Here is a 10,928-nt window from a genome sequence, read left to right on the forward strand (position 1 = left end):
AGAAGGCCGTAATATCCGTGACCAACCGGGTATAACGATGCAGATCTTGGCACGTATCGACGGGAATTGAGTAATTAGTTAAACGAGAGATTTTTACCTTTTATGGAATTGTACCTAGAGTAGGATTCCCCTACTGTATAAAGGGGGTCTGATTATTCATTGAACACATTGTAACACACATCCCAAAGCAATATACAATCATTTTCACTATTATTCATAGGTCTTATTCTCGTTCACCAGTGCTAGCCATTGTGAATCCGGATCGAGGGTGGAAATTTCTTCAAGGCTGGAATTATCCTCCTCACGTCTTTTGAATTTACTATATCTTTATTTGTTTAATCTAACGCGATTTATCGTTTGTATCAAATTAATCCACGTATCCTTAAAACCACTTACAAATTTAATTGTTATCTATTTTTTAGGGTAAACAAAGATTATTTTAGGCTCCGGTAGAATTTAAAATTTTGGAAATGCTTGAGTGAGATTTTTGTTGACTTTTTCTTTTCTATTCATATACAAATCAAATCAATATCTTGGATTTCATACTTATCTTTTTTATTTGACCATCCGATATTGTACTCATCGGCCACACTAATCTAGATTTGCAGTTGAGATAAGTATTTCATATCATGAATTTCTTCATTTTCTAAAGTTCAGACGTGCTTCCTTCAATTAAAGATAGATAAATTCCATCAATTAGTGGTGACTTTATAATTAATCAAATAAAGTAACATAAAATAAGAGGAATGGAGTACAATGAACATTTAAACCGAGAAATATGATTACATATCCGAACTCTTACGAAACTGTATAATTTACCTACAAATGCTATTTTACCTAGTGGGGTAAAAGTGGAAATAATAATGACATAGGTGGTATACTATGTTAGATTCTAACACATGTGTATGGTTTAGATTGAGAGGACAACATTCTTTGGAGATGTCTCCCAAGAGGAAGAAAAAAGAAAAAGGAAAAGGAAAGCTAAGATTAAAGCCTAAGAAATAATGAGGAAAAAAAGGTACTACTATATGGTATGTGGATGTGTATAATTCTCTTTCCTTTTTAAAAGGTAGATAGATAGGGAAAAAGGAAGAGGGGCCAATGAGTGAGAAAAGCAAAATAAAATGGGAAAGCCATCACCACATGATTTTAGGACAATAAATCTTGATTAGCCCTTTTCGTTTTTTCCTTCCACCTTGATCTCACTTTCCTTTATTTTTCATTTGGACAATTCCTTTCTATATTAAACTAAGGATTTGTTTGTTCAAAAATATTTTTTCCTTTTCTTCGGAAATTTATTTTTAAAATGTATTTGTTTATGAAATTTTGTAAGTTCTTAAAAAAATTTAAAAATGAGTTTTCAAAAATCAAAAAGTGATTTTGACCACTTTTTTTTTTTTCATAATTTTCAGGGAATTTTTGTTTCCCACTCACAAAGGTGCAATATTTTTTCAAGTAAAATGCATGTCCCAATATAATTTTAAATTCTAAATATTATTTTTCAACTTAATTTCAAATACTACTTTTTTTTCAAAAGTTATAATTTTTATTTCCAAACGCCTACTAAAACTAATATTATGATGCATAGCTTGTGTAGAAGTCTATATCGATACGATCAAGGATTGTAGTAGATGAATAAGATCTCTCCATCATTAACCAGAAGTTTCGGGTTCGTCTAGTCCCAACCTATTTGGAAGAAGCTAAAAAAGACTTGACGTTTGAGCAGGGAGTTCTAGGAATGAATAGACTCCTGGTAGGGAGCGTTGTCTTCTTCAATGGCATTGCGTGATGTGAATTTAAATTAGTCAGGACTCAAATACGAATATTGAACACCCAAGAAAAAACAAAACAAAAGTTTGACCAATATTGAATCGTCTTTTATGAAGGATATACGGTAACATGGAACGTTAGTAGTATTTTATCTGTCTAATCAACTTAACACAAAAAACATTATAACATGGGGAAAATATGTTGGGATTTTAAGCTTGTGTAGCTTAAAGAAGGTGAATGAGAAATGGAGGAAAAATGAAATATTTGAGTTTCCCTTGGGAAAGGGACATTATCCCATATCAGAGGAAGAAAAGGCTTTTGATGGGTATATATATAATTGCTCTTCTTCTAGCTCTTAAAGAGTTAAGAAAAAGGCAAGTCTCGCGTCGTCGTCGTTGCTCGCTCGGCTTCGGCTATTGATTAATCTTTTTGGACAAAATTTCTTTCAATTATTTAATTAATTAATTAAATAATTAACGAAAAAATCAATCCGGAATATTGATTATTTTAAATATATTTTTTCCGCAATATTTCAAACACCCCTTTTCCAACAGCCATGGCTGTTTCTGAAAGGTTTCTGAGCTTCTTCTTCTTCTTCTGCATAATATTTTTCAGTGTGTTTTACGACCATTGAGTGGTTCGCAGTTCATCAGAGTTTTTGGTACCAATACACTGGTGAGTTAAATCGTTCTATCCTGGGAGGATATATTCCAGCACCTCGGGTACTTGAGGGGAATAATTTTCTTAAGGACACACTGTGTATTCAGTGGGCTCGATTTATTCCTATACTGTTTTTTGTTTTCCAGAATCTATTTCGTTAAACAAGTATTACTAACTTTCTGTTTTGTTTTTTCAGAAAGTTAAATTGTTTATTACAGCAATACAGAATAATAACAAAATATACCAAATTTAGAGTAAATAGTTGTACGTTTTTTTAGGTTAAGAGCTAAATTGCTTGAGTAATGTCTACATATAAATGGTTCATCAGTTGTTAAATTAAACATTTTACTACTCAATGTTTATCCTAAGTGAACGTTCTCCTTTGTATGTTCCTTATTTTGACATAAAAACCGGTGAAATCTGTGAGATTCGTCACATTGAGGAGTAATCTCACGTATATTCATTTAAAAATCATTGAATTTTTCCGCATTATCAGGTCACTAACTAACATTTTCTATTCAATTTTCACCCAACTATGCTAAAATATCATAAAAAAATATCTCATTTGCTTCCTTCTAGTGACTTTATGTGAATACTACGATCAGCAAAATTAGATTAGTCAACAATTAAGGAATCGAAAGCGCTATTATCCGTTTAGCTATCTACATATTAACTCTCTAATTGGACTGAATATATATGAATGTGATTGACCCGAGTAGAGTCGGAGCTAAGATTTCAATTTTATGGGTTCGGAATTAAAATCCTTTTTACTGATTTCTACATATTCATTGGATTTCTTAATACAAATACAGGTTTTGAACAAAAGTTATTGGGTTCGGTCGAACCCGCAACCAACACCGTGGCTCCGCCCCTGGACACGAGGTGCTTTAGTAAAATTAATTCATTTTAGTTAAAACAAATTAAATAAACCAATTAATGGTACAGTATTCTCCTAATAATTTCTTCTCCAAGATGCTAGAAAATGACATCACTTGTTTGATCCACAGACACAACATCACCTGAAAATATTAGGAATTCACTGCATGATTTGCAATTCGCAAGTCATTTTCATGAAACAATGACTCCCTTTAATAGGAGAAAATATCTGACATAGAAAAAAAAGTATATGAGTAGAATATATAATATTTAGGATTTCATAATATGCAAATTCTTGTCTCCAAAATGCAAAACAAATAATTGTAAGGTTTATGGTAAAATTTCACAATCGCTACAAATGAAACTCCAACAAGTTTGTAATTCTTTTGGGTGTAGGATTGATTCATAAAACAGAGGTTCAATCATGCTTCGGCCCAACAAAGACAAGTAGTTTTTCAATAGATTTTTACGTATGTATACTTCTTTTAAAACTTATTTACCCTCAATATTGAAGTTTTAACTTAATTACAAGTTGATATACAATTTATCAATGGTATACAAAATAGTGTATTAAAATCTAATCTTCCATATTTTGTCTTCCTCTTTTTCCTAATAGCAGTGTCTAATCTATGACTGCAAATTAGCTTATTGAGCAATATCTGATCTAATGACTGATGTTATAATAATCACAAGTTCACACTATTAAACAAACAAAATAGAGGATCGATGAAAACGGTTTGATTCTTATATTGGAAATGCGTGTTATCAGGAGAAAAATAAAGAGCCTGCAATTGAATACCAAATTGCCATTAAGAAAAACAGTAATATAGTTATTTCTTTTATAATAATCATAAAATTTATTAAAAACTCCATTGTTAACCATAAAAAACTTTGAAGTTTTGAATTCGAAAATCGAATTTTGAAAAAATATTATTTGTTTGGATTGAGTGTTGTTGCAAATGGTTGGGAATATCCTTTGGAGTTTATATCTCAATTTTGAGAGAATTTGGTGAAGATTCGAGTTGGTTTTGGTTGTAATTTCAGATTGAAACTCGAAAAAGAAGATATAAACAAATTGTATATATTTTGTATGTCGGGTGTGTAGAAATGGCACACAAAATATATACAACTAACATAATTGTATATAAATTGTACGTAAATTGTAGTTTTTGACCGGATTCTATACAAAAAAAAAATTGTATTTAAGTTGTAGATATATTGTAGATTTTGACCGGATTTGTATATATTTTGTAAAAAACTGTACTTACTTTCCGTAATTAGAAAAACTTAGACAAAACCGGATAAATAAATTTAAAACCTCGTATATATATACGAAAAAATCCCTTTTCAGAAATGCAAATAAGTGCATGAGGAGATTACAACAAGTTCAAATTGGTTCTTCAATATAAGCGAACTTCGGGTTTAATTTTTTGTACTCCCTCCGTTCCAATTTATGTGATCGGTTTGACTGGGCGCGGAGTTTAAGAAAAAATGAAGACTTTTGGAATTTGTGGTCCTCAACAATTCAAAAAGGCTCCAAGAATATTTGTGTGGTTATAAAAGCTTTTCATTAAGGTTAGAATTGTAAGTTTAAGCAAAATTGTTTCCAAATTTAGAAATGAGTCATTCTTTTTGAAACAGACCAAAAAGGAAATAGGTTAACGGAGGTAGTATTATGTTTTCATCAGTCATTAGAATAGAGATGATAAAATTGCACATAAATACCCAATAGTTACGAAGTCACTGAAATTCGATCTCGTGATACTAACGATTTGTGTGGTGACCTCTAACAATTGGACTAGGGATCACTGAAATCTAGATTCTTGATAATACGATTAAAGTGATGATATTCTTACAATTAGATTATGGATAAGCTCACATTAACCTATCAATTTAGAATCCAAATTTGAGATTTTCCTTGAGAGATTTCAGAGAGGAATTGGAATGGAATAATATTGATTCAAAGCAAATTGTGCAATTGGCTTCTAATCTTGCAAATTGTGCTAGTTTAAATTTTAACTTATCAGCTATTTGAACCCCAAATTCAGTAAAGTAATTAACCAAACACAAGTAACAAGTTCGTCAGTTCTTCCTCCGTTGCCTTCCGTTCATTCTTCTTCATTTCATCATTTTCATAAAGTGTCATCCCCATTACTATTGTGAATATGTTACAATTCGAACTGTAATACATGATTTTGAACATATAACAATCACTTGACGAGCTATGGGCAACTCTAGACCGGGGCATGAAAATGCTGGGAAATGGACATTAGTGTACCGTTTTAGGTGCATAAATGGAATGGCAAAAGCAGGTGAAAATAGGGTGTGATTGATGATGGAACCTGAAATTGAAAATAAGTCATAACTCTTCACCCATTGGTCTAACAAAAATAAATTTGGAGCTGATTTTGTCTGCTCCTTTATTAGCAACCTGCGTCACTACCCAACCCAACCCACTCTCTTATATAATTGGTTACTATTATTACTCACTTACTATGGGAAAGGACGACACAAAATTCAATAATACAATTGCCCCATACTTGTACTTGGTTTACGAATAATTAGATCAAGTCTACATCAAACACTCTTTAATTCAAACAAATAGGAAAAACCAAGAATTGTTTGTGGCTTGTATTTGTATGTATCTTTCAATTCATACACAACAAAAGCAACAAAAAAATATATGTCACCTAACCACTTAAACTAAAAAAAGCCTCCAGATATATAATATATGTATAATCAGTACATAATTATGTATATCGATTAGGAAAAGTAAACATGCAAAGTTCATATTGGGAGAGACTTTCTGTTTGGGCTATTTGTCTGGCCCAATAGTCTTGAGGGCTTGTATTGGTTATTTCATATAGGAATCAGATTGGCCCATTAGGAAAAAATTTGAGGAAAAAGAAAAATGCAAACCGCCCACCGTGGGGCTCGAACCGACGACCACAAGGTTAGGAGCCTTGCGCTCTACCAACTGAGCTAGACGGGGTTCTTGCTTCAGCCAATTGAGTACACTCACTTGTTTGGTGAAGAGAGAAAATCGCAAAGTTGACTATCAAATTGCGCTTATTGTTTAACCTCTAGGAATAAATTGCAAATATTGCTGGTATTTATTTTGTACGGTGACAGTATATTGTATATAAATTGTATAGTGACGGTGTATTTTGTATAGTGACAGTCTATTTTGTATATATTTTGTAATATACCAATATTCAAATTTATTTTCACCGAAAAAAATACAAAAATATCCATGTAAATATATACGCCTGAAATTAAATTATTTAAAATTATATACCAGATATTTGTTCTAAACCAAACTACAATTGTTCCTTAATAATACACATGAAAGAAAGAGGTTACAAGGTAAAGGATTTCTAGGATCCTTTCTGGGAAACAAAGGAAAATAAAACATCCCTCATCAAGATCATAAATGTTACTTTAGCATATGAATCCCTTCCTCAAGGATTTGCAAGAATCATCATCTCTAACAAACTCCACGGTGCAACATCTCATCAAGTCAAATCCACATCAAGGATTAGGCCATCAATTTCATCCCCGGAGACACCAAAGTCAAAAGGAGTTGCCAGAGAATCGTCGGAGCAACAACTCAAGATAAAATCAAATATGGAGGAAGAGAATTCAAACTCTAATTCCAAGTCTTCGGCTGAACAACGGCGACATCCGCTTGCCGACATAGCAGGGGAGTGCGTTAAGCTATGGTTTCAAGACACTCTTAAGGAGGCTAAAGCTGGGGATACAGCTATGCAAGTGCTTGTGGGTCAGATGTATAATTCGGTCGCTTGCCATTAGAATTACTTTTGGACTATAAAATGTATATTGTACTTTTGGGCTACCGGATGTTATAAGTTTGGCCCAAGTGGCTATAAATGAATTTTGCACTTGCCTGAACTGCAGTTCGATGTTGTTCAGAAAAAGAAAGAATTTAAAAAAGAAAAGCAAAATACGCCCACCGTGGGGCTCGAACCCACGACCACAAGGTTAAGAGCCTTGCGCTCTACCAACTGAGCTAGACGGGCTTCTTGCTTCAGCCGATTGAATACCTCTAATTGTTTGCTGGAGACTAAAAATGCAAAGTTGACTATCAAATTGCGCTTATTGTTTAACCTCGCTGGCTCGCTCTAGGCATAAATTGCAAATCTTGCTGGTATTTATTTTTAACAAGTAGTCAAATACTTATCATTTACTTACTTCTAACTTCTAGGAATTAAGGACCATTATCACCCCAAAAGAGGGTCGAATTGACATCGATTCTAAGGTAGAGCTCTTAGTATCTTAGCTACATGATTTTAATTAAAACAAGGAGAGCGAAAACGAGGGGGAAATCTAATTCTGATATAGAATGTTTGATAAAAAATACTACTATTAGTAACTCATTGCATATGTACTAAGTAACCTTAGAATAGGGATGCTAACTTCACAAAACAACTATTAAAGCCATTTGGACACCTGAAGAGGATGGAGGGCATATTTTCTGGTATTGAGAAAATGAGATGTTGCTCTTTCTTCTTTTTTAGGATGTAATATGATAGTGTTTACAACTTTTCTATATAGGTGCAAATATTTTCATAACAACATTCTGGCTGATGTTTACAAATTACAACCATCAGGCTCAAGTTGAGTCCAATTTTGGGTGATATAGACATAGTGTATAGTCCAATTACGACAAAGCCAGAAGTAGTATCAGTACTATACCCATGGAATCAAAGTACGCTTAAACTGGTTATTTGGTACGGTTATAGACTTAAGTGTAAAATGTGGCACTGCTTCAGTTCTCAGAGGACATACCATTGATAGAAAAGCGTGAAGGTCGAGAATTAGGGTAAAAGCTTAGTGAGCATATCATTTGTACATACCAGTAGTATTAGTATTATTCTCATATTTTCTGGTATTGAGAAAATGAGATGTTGCTCTTTCTTCTTTTTTAGGATGTAATATGATAGTGTTTACAACTTTTCTATATAGGTGCAAATATTTTCATAACAACATTCTGGCTGATGTTTACAAATTACAACCATCAGGCTCAAGTTGAGTCCAATTTTGGGTGATATAGACATAGTGTATAGTCCAATTACGACAAAGCCAGAAGTAGTATCAGTAGTATACCCATGGAATCAAAGTACGCTTAAACTGGTTATTTGGTACGGTTATAGACTTAAGTGTAAAATGTGGCACTGCTTCAGTTCTCAGAGGACATACCATTGATAGAAAAGCGTGAAGGTCGAGAATTAGGGTAAAAGCTTAGTGAGCATATCATTTGTACATACCAGTAGTATTAGTATTATTCTCATATTTTCTGGTATTGAGAAAATGAGATGTTGCTCTTTCTTCTTTTTTAGGATGTAATATGATAGTGTTTACAACTTTTCTATATAGGTGCAAATATTTTCATAACAACATTCTGGCTGATGTTTACAAATTACAACCATCAGGCTCAAGTTGAGTCCAATTTTGGGTGATATAGACATAGTGTATAGTCCAATTACGACAAAGCCAGAAGTAGTATCAGTAGTATACCCATGGAATCAAAGTACGCTTAAACTGGTTATTTGGTACGGTTATAGACTTAAGTGTAAAATGTGGCACTGCTTCAGTTCTCAGAGGACATACCATTGATAGAAAAGCGTGAAGGTCGAGAATTAGGGTAAAAGCTTAGTGAGCATATCATTTGTACATACCAGTAGTATTAGTATTATTCTCATATTTTCTGGTATTGAGAAAATGAGATGTTGCTCTTTCTTCTTTTTTAGGATGTAATATGATAGTGTTTACAACTTTTCTATATAGGTGCAAATATTTTCATAACAACATTCTGGCTGATGTTTACAAATTACAACCATCAGGCTCAAGTTGAGTCCAATTTTGGGTGATATAGACATAGTGTATAGTCCAATTACGACAAAGCCAGAAGTAGTATCAGTAGTATACCCATGGAATCAAAGTACGCTTAAACTGGTTATTTGGTACGGTTATAGACTTAAGTGTAAAATGTGGCACTGCTTCAGTTCTCAGAGGACATACCATTGATAGAAAAGCGTGAAGGTCGAGAATTAGGGTAAAAGCTTAGTGAGCATATCATTTGTACATACCAGTAGTATTAGTATTATTCTCATATTTTCTGGTATTGAGAAAATGAGATGTTGCTCTTTCTTCTTTTTTAGGATGTAATATGATAGTGTTTACAACTTTTCTATATAGGTGCAAATATTTTCATAACAACATTCTGGCTGATGTTTACAAATTACAACCATCAGGCTCAAGTTGAGTCCAATTTTGGGTGATATAGACATAGTGTATAGTCCAATTACGACAAAGCCAGAAGTAGTATCAGTACTATACCCATGGAATCAAAGTACGCTTAAACTGGTTATTTGGTACGGTTATAGACTTAAGTGTAAAATGTGGCACTGCTTCAGTTCTCAGAGGACATACCATTGATAGAAAAGCGTGAAGGTCGAGAATTAGGGTAAAAGCTTAGTGAGCATATCATTTGTACATACCAGTAGTATTAGTATTATTCTCATATTTTCTGGTATTGAGAAAATGAGATGTTGCTCTTTCTTCTTTTTTAGGATGTAATATGATAGTGTTTACAACTTTTCTATATAGGTGCAAATATTTTCATAACAACATTCTGGCTGATGTTTACAAATTACAACCATCAGGCTCAAGTTGAGTCCAATTTTGGGTGATATAGACATAGTGTATAGTCCAATTACGACAAAGCCAGAAGTAGTATCAGTACTATACCCATGGAATCAAAGTACGCTTAAACTGGTTATTTGGTACGGTTATAGACTTAAGTGTAAAATGTGGCACTGCTTCAGTTCTCAGAGGACATACCATTGATAGAAAAGCGTGAAGGTCGAGAATTAGGGTAAAAGCTTAGTGAGCATATCATTTGTACATACCGGTAGTATTAGTATTATTCTCATATTTTCTGGTATTGAGAAAATGAGATGTTGCTCTTTCTTCTTTTTTAGGATGTAATATGATAGTGTTTACAACTTTTCTATATAGGTGCAAATATTTTCATAACAACATTCTGGCTGATGTTTACAAATTACAACCATCAGGCTCAAGTTGAGTCCAATTTTGGGTGATATAGACATAGTGTATAGTCCAATTACGACAAAGCCAGAAGTAGTATCAGTACTATACCCATGGAATCAAAGTACGCTTAAACTGGTTATTTGGTACGGTTATAGACTTAAGTGTAAAATGTGGCACTGCTTCAGTTCTCAGAGGACATACCATTGATAGAAAAGCGTGAAGGTCGAGAATTAGGGTAAAAGCTTAGTGAGCATATCATTTGTACATACCAGTAGTATTAGTATTATTCTCATATTTTCTGGTATTGAGAAAATGAGATGTTGCTCTTTCTTCTTTTTTAGGATGTAATATGATAGTGTTTACAACTTTTCTATATAGGTGCAAATATTTTCATAACAACATTCTGGCTGATGTTTACAAATTACAACCATCAGGCTCAAGTTGAGTCCAATTTTGGGTGATATAGACATAGTGTATAGTCCAATTACGACAAAGCCAGAAGTAGTATCAGTAGTATACCCATGGAATCAAAGTACGCTTAAACTGGT

The 10,928-nt window shown here is 33.2% G+C and overlaps 2 non-coding genes across 2 annotated transcripts; both read right to left on the minus strand.

Moving 5' to 3' along the window:
• Positions 1–6,225: 6,225 nt before the first annotated feature.
• On the minus strand, positions 6,226–6,298 carry TRNAR-CCU (transfer RNA arginine (anticodon CCU)). Its single transcript has one exon. It is a non-coding gene; the product is annotated as a tRNA-Arg (tRNA).
• A 975-nt stretch (positions 6,299–7,273) lies between these two features.
• On the minus strand, positions 7,274–7,346 carry TRNAK-CUU (transfer RNA lysine (anticodon CUU)). Its single transcript has one exon. It is a non-coding gene; the product is annotated as a tRNA-Lys (tRNA).
• Between the last annotated feature and the right edge of the window lie 3,582 nt (positions 7,347–10,928).

This window comes from Nicotiana tabacum, chromosome 23, assembly GCF_000715075.1.
Source record: "Nicotiana tabacum cultivar K326 chromosome 23, ASM71507v2, whole genome shotgun sequence".
NCBI lineage: Eukaryota > Viridiplantae > Streptophyta > Magnoliopsida > Solanales > Solanaceae > Nicotiana > Nicotiana tabacum.